Source organism: Nicotiana tomentosiformis, chromosome 8 (genome assembly GCF_000390325.3).
Source record: "Nicotiana tomentosiformis chromosome 8, ASM39032v3, whole genome shotgun sequence".
NCBI classification, from domain to species: Eukaryota; Viridiplantae; Streptophyta; class Magnoliopsida; order Solanales; family Solanaceae; genus Nicotiana; species Nicotiana tomentosiformis.
Window position 1 is genome coordinate 53092021 of NC_090819.1, and position 6137 is coordinate 53098157.

Sequence of the window (6137 nt, forward strand, 5' to 3'; positions counted from 1 at the left end):
GAAGCATCACATTCAATTTTAAAAGATTTAGAAAAATCAGGCAATTTTAACAATGGAGTAGAACATAACTTTTCTTTCAACAAGTTAAAAGCATCATCTTGTTCTTTTTCCCATGTAAAAATCTTATCCTTTTTAATAACTTCAGTTAAAGGAGAAGCAATGGTGCTAAAGTCTCTCACAAACCTCCTATAAAAACTAGCAAGTCCATGAAAACTCCTAACTTCAGTTACACTCTTAGGTTTTGGCCATTCTTTTATTGCTTTAATTTTCTCTTCATCGACCTCAACTCCTTTAGAACTAACCACAAAACCCAAGAAAATCACACGATCCACACAAAAAGTACACTTTTTAAGATTAGCAAATAAGAGTTGCTTTCTAAGAACTTCAAAAACTTGTTTTAGGTGTTCTACATGCTCTTCTAAAGTGTTAGAAAAGATCAAGATATCATCGAAGTACACCACAATAAATTTTCCATGAAAATCCTTAAAGATATGATTCATTAATCTCATGAAAGTGCTAGGTGCATTAGTCAAGCCAAAAGGCATAACTAACCACTCATAAAGCCCATATTTGGTCTTAAAAGCAGTTTTCCATTCATCTCCAGGATTCATTCGAATCTGATGGTAACCACTTTTTAGATCAATTTTAGAAAAGATTTTGGATCCATGTAATTGATCCAACATGTCATCAAGACGAGGAATAGGATGGCGATACTTTACCGTTATCTTGTTGATTGCTCTACAATCCACGCACATCCTCCAAGTTCCATCCTTTTTGGGTACCAATAGGACGGGAACAGAGCAAGGGCTCATGCTCTCTCTCACAAAGCCTTTCTCAAGCAGCTCCTCAACATGCATTTGAAGCTCTTTTGTCTCTTCTGGATTACTCCTATAAGCAGGCCTATTTGGGATTTGTGATCCAGGCACGAAATTAATTTGATGATCAATGCCACGTAAAGGTGGCAATCTATTAGGAATATCTTCAGGAAAGACATCTTTAAAATCCTGCAAAAGAGAAGAAATACTACTTGGCAAAGAAGAAGTTAGTAACTCAGAATTAATCAAAACTTCTTTGTAAGTAGTATTATGGGCAACCCCTCTTTTCTTGCATTTAAACACTCTTTGGCTTTTATATAAAAACTCTCTTTTTTTATTTCCTTAGCCTCTTTCCTCTCACCAAGACTTTCTATTTTTTCATTCAAGCCTCTTTTTATCTCCTCTCAAATTGTTGCCCTCTCTCTCTTTCTCTCGGCCATCTCTCCTTTTTTCCAACTCTTGGCCTCCTTTCTTTTGTTTTTCCTCAAGCTCACTTTTAATCCCTCCCCTTGATTTTCCCATTGTTTCCCTTAATTTCTTTTGATCTTCAAACACTTGAGAGGGAGATAAAGGTGCAAGAGTAAATTTCCTGCCATTTAGCTCAAGAGAATATCTATTTTTCCTTCCATCATAAAAAATATTCCTATCATACTGCCAAGGACGACCCAGTAAGATATGACAAGCTTGCATAGGGACTATGTCACAAAGAATATAATCCTCATATATACCAACATTGAATGAAATCATGCATTGTTTGTTTACTTTTAGTTCACCACTATCATTTAACCATTGGAGTCTATAGGGAGTAGGGTGTTTCATGCATGCAATTCCCAATTTTTTCACAAAGTATGAACTCACCACATTAGCACAACTACCACTATCAATGATCATAGAACAAGTTTTTCCCTTTATCCCACACCTAGTATGGAATATATTCTCCCTTTGTTCTTCACTATTGCTTCCCAAATTGATAGTCATAATCCTCCTAACTACCCCAATCATGCCATCATTAGGTAGTTCTATATCATCATCATTACTCACATCTCCCTCTTCTTCTCCCTCACTTTTTTCACTCTCATATCCTCCATCTTCTCTAAGAATGATGTTTCTTCTACTTGGACATTCATGCATCATATGTCCCCTTCCTTTACATTTATGACACTGAATAGAACTAGAAGGTGTAAAAGGTTTAGGGTTAAAGGTTTTACCTCCCTGTTTGTTCTCAAATTTACCTTTATCCTTGTCTTCTTGAGGTCTAGAAGAACTCTTCATCTCTTGATTCGACCATGGCTTCTTGGAGATGGTGTTTGACCGACCTTTCCATGAGCTGGCTTGCTTTCTTTTATCTTGATTTTCTACCTTTACAGACAAATCAACTAACTCATCTATTGTTACATATTGTTGTAATTCTACTACATCAGCAATTTCCTTATTTAAACCATTTAAAAACCTAGCCATTGTAGCCTCTTCTTCCTCCATACAATTAGCTTAGATCATAGCCATATCCATAGCCTTAAAGTACTCATCCACAGACATGGACCCTTGCTTCAATGTTTGAAGGCATTGTTGTAGCTCTCTTTGAAAGTGTGATGGTATGAATCTCTTTCTCATCACCCTCTTCATCTCAGCCCAAGTAGCAATTGGTGCTTGTCCTTCTTGCAATCTGTCCCTAGTAAGCTTTTTCCACTAAATAGCAGCATAGTCAGAAAACTCAGCAATAGCAAGTTTAACCTTCTTACCCTCAGAGTAGTTGTGACAGTCAAATATGGCTTCAACTTCTCTCCCAATCAAGGTACAAGTCTGGATCCCTTGTTCCCTTGAAAGATGACATCTTCATCTTTATACTGCTTATATTATCATCTTCTACTCTACCTCTTTGTCCCTTCCTATCTCTTCCCACCCTATCAAAATCGATATCATTAAAATCATCTATTGGGTTTTCTTGATTTACAATGGGAGCAAGGGGTACATTTCTCCTAGCTTGGGGCCTAACATTATTTTCCCTTCTAAGTTCAGCTATTGTATCATTTTGCTCAGCAATGGTGTCCCTCATCTCTTGGAATTGCAAATTCCACCTTTCAAATTGTTGATGCATAGCTTACAAGGTAAAATCATTCCTTGCTTTGATTTCGTCTTCTTGGAGAACCCACCGTTCATCATCACTACCTGTATGTGACATCTTAAATAATTAAACTATATCAGAAAATTGATTTTTTCCTCAATTGTTCTCACACACACTTTGCCTTTTTTGTTTCTCTCGAAATAACCTTTGAACGAAATACTTTGTAGATTTATAGTTAAACCCAACTCGTATAAAGTTCTTAGTAGTAAAATATAGATTTTTGGGGAACAAATGAAAAAGAACCAAATCCTAGAACTATTAGGCTCGGTTGAAACAAGACACGAACAAAAAGGAAATGATTATATATTTAGATTAGAAAGAGTAAGAAAATTAAATTTTTCTCTTATCTTTGAAATCTAGGATCCCCTCTTCTTGTTTCCTTTGATAGTTTTTGGAAACAAATTAGATACAAAAGAAAGTTCCTAGAGAGCAAGCAATTTTTTTAAAAAAAAACTGATTTTTGTTTTTTTTTTTAACTTGTTTTTTTTGTTTTTTTTTCTCTCTTAATATTCAAGAAATCCCCAGAATTATCAAGAACGAAACATTGATAGAACCGCTCTAATACCACTTGATAACGACAAGGTCAGGAATCCAAACTAGAGTAAGAATTTGAAAAGTAAATGCGGAAGCAATAACAATAAGAAATTGAGCAACTAGAACTAAATGGCAGAAAATAAAGGATATGAAAAAATTCAAGAAAAGAATTCCAAGAACTTCCAAGAACATAAGTTCTATAGCCTTGACAAGATCAAAGCAACGTCTTGATTTATTGAAGAAATCAAACACCTTTACTTAAAAGAAAATCAAAACAATAGATTCGGATCTTGACCGCTTTACGAGTAACTTGAGACAATAATTAATAACTAGTATTAATCTCCTTCTAAGAATACCACAAAGGAATCAAAGATATCATAATAAAGAAGTAATCTTACTACCTTGAACTATGAACTAGTAAAGGTTGAAAGATAAATCTCAAAGCACAAGTAACAAAGGTTCAAAAGAACTCTCAAAGTATGATATACTTAATCAATAATGAAGTGTCTCAATGAATGATAAGAACTCCTTATTTATAGGAGTAATAAGGCATAAAAAGTCCTTAAAATTAGGTAGGGTGGTTGCTAAGGCATAAAAAGTCATTACAATTAGGTAGGGTGATTGCTAAGGAGTAAGAAAAGTCATTACAATTAGGTGGGGCGGCGGCCAAATCCCTTTGGGGCAGATTTGGATCTTAAAACTACTAGTTTGGGCCATTGATTTGGACTCCAATTGGGCTCCCTTTGAAACACCCCCTTTTGGACCTCTTTTAAGCTCATTTTAAGCCTCTTTGGTGGACTTCAAGGGCTGATTTGGTGGCCCAATCTTCCTCCTCTTGGACTTCAATTTGGATCACCAAATAATTGTAAAACATGGATAATTCATCTACTTTGGGCTTGAGCTCTTCCTCTACAATTAAAAGCTTCTTTACTTGCCATTGAAGTCCAGCAACCTTAGAGTGCAACTCTTTAGCTTGAGATCTTGTAAATGGCCTTGGAGCTTCTAAATCTCTATCCTTGCCCTTGATGCTATCAATCAGCTCAGCGAAAGGTGTTGGTGCACTCTATTTGCTCCGAGTTACCTATTTTGTCAGTATGCCTTGGACATGTATTGATTGGTATGGCAGGGGCCTGTCCCGACCCTTATGACGTTTATGTACTCTTAGAGGCTTGTAGACAAATGTCATGTATATGGATGCTAGTAAGTCCTTGTCGGCATATGTTTTGACTGTAGTAATTGTCATATCAGCCTTATAGGCCCATATGTTAGATGTATAAGTTTGCATATCATGTTGGGTCATCCTATGTCAATTATTTCCTTATGTTTTATTCCGGTTATCTCATAACTGCCTTTCCGGCCCATTTACGCATGATGGTATAATAATAAAGATATATTACGTGGGTACTCGGTTGAGTAAGGCACTGGGTGCCCGTTGAGTCCCTCCAATTTGGGTCGTGACACTATATTTGCATTTTTACACTATTTACACATTATTTACAATAGTAGCCTATACTCTACTAATAATTACATTTAATATATTATTTATGTCAAAATAGCATTTTTATATTTATATAACTCTGAGTTCTTCCGTAAACCCTAAGTCGTCGCCTCCTAATTTCTACTCAATTCTGACCTAAAAATTGAATCAATGCATGATCTACTTGCCTTATCGACACTCTCTCGCTACTGGTTGTCTGCTTATGGTGTTACTTAGGTACTTGCCTAACGTTGACAAGTACTATCTCCAAGAAACAGGTTGTGGTGACCCGAGTCTTTGGGATTTGGATGATATTCCATTCATATATATTCAACAGAGAATGATTTTGTCACGACCCAAACCGATGGGCCGCGACGGGAACCCGGTACTTTACTCAACCGAGTACCAACATAACGTATCTTTCTTATTACATCATCATAGATAAGCGGGCCAGAAGGGGCATCATGAGATAAACAGAGTAAACATGCGGGAATTACTCGACATAGAAAGACCCAACCTGATATAAAAACCAATACACATGACATACGGGGCTATAAGGCCAACATGATCATTTATAAACTCAAAACATAGGCCGACAAGGCCATACAAATACCCGTACACATGACATCTATCTACAAGCCTCTAAGAATACATAATTATCATAAAGGTCGGGATAGAGCCCCGTCATACCAATCAATACATGTCCTAATGATACTGACCAAATAGCAACTCCAAAGCAAATGGAGCGCACCAACATCTTCCGCTGAGCTGATAGCCTACTTGGAGGGCTCTCAACCTGTCTATCGGGACCTGCGGGCATGAAACACAGTGTCCCCAGGCAAAAGGGACATCAATACAAATAATGTACCGAGTATGTAAGGAATGAAGATCAGTAAATAATAGATATGAGAAACATGGAGTAAAAGACTCAACATGTAAGTCTGAATAACTCTGTGAATCAATAATATTTACAATGTCATGCATATGCATACAAATGTCATACCATGCATAGGTATATGCATACATAACATCATCAAGCCTCTGAGGGCATCCTATCATAACATCTCAGCCACTGTGGGCAAATCATCAACGTATACCAGCTGATCAGGTGGTGGTGCGTATATAACGTCGTAACCTTTTTCCATATCCCATATACATATTATATACATATATACGTGTATATAATGCC

General features: G+C 36.6%; 1 pseudogene; it reads right to left on the bottom strand.

Annotated features, from left to right (window-relative positions):
* Nucleotides 1-1120: 1120 nt before the first annotated feature.
* LOC138897479 (uncharacterized) lies at nucleotides 1121-2994 on the bottom strand (annotated as a pseudogene).
* Between the last annotated feature and the right edge of the window lie 3143 nt (nucleotides 2995-6137).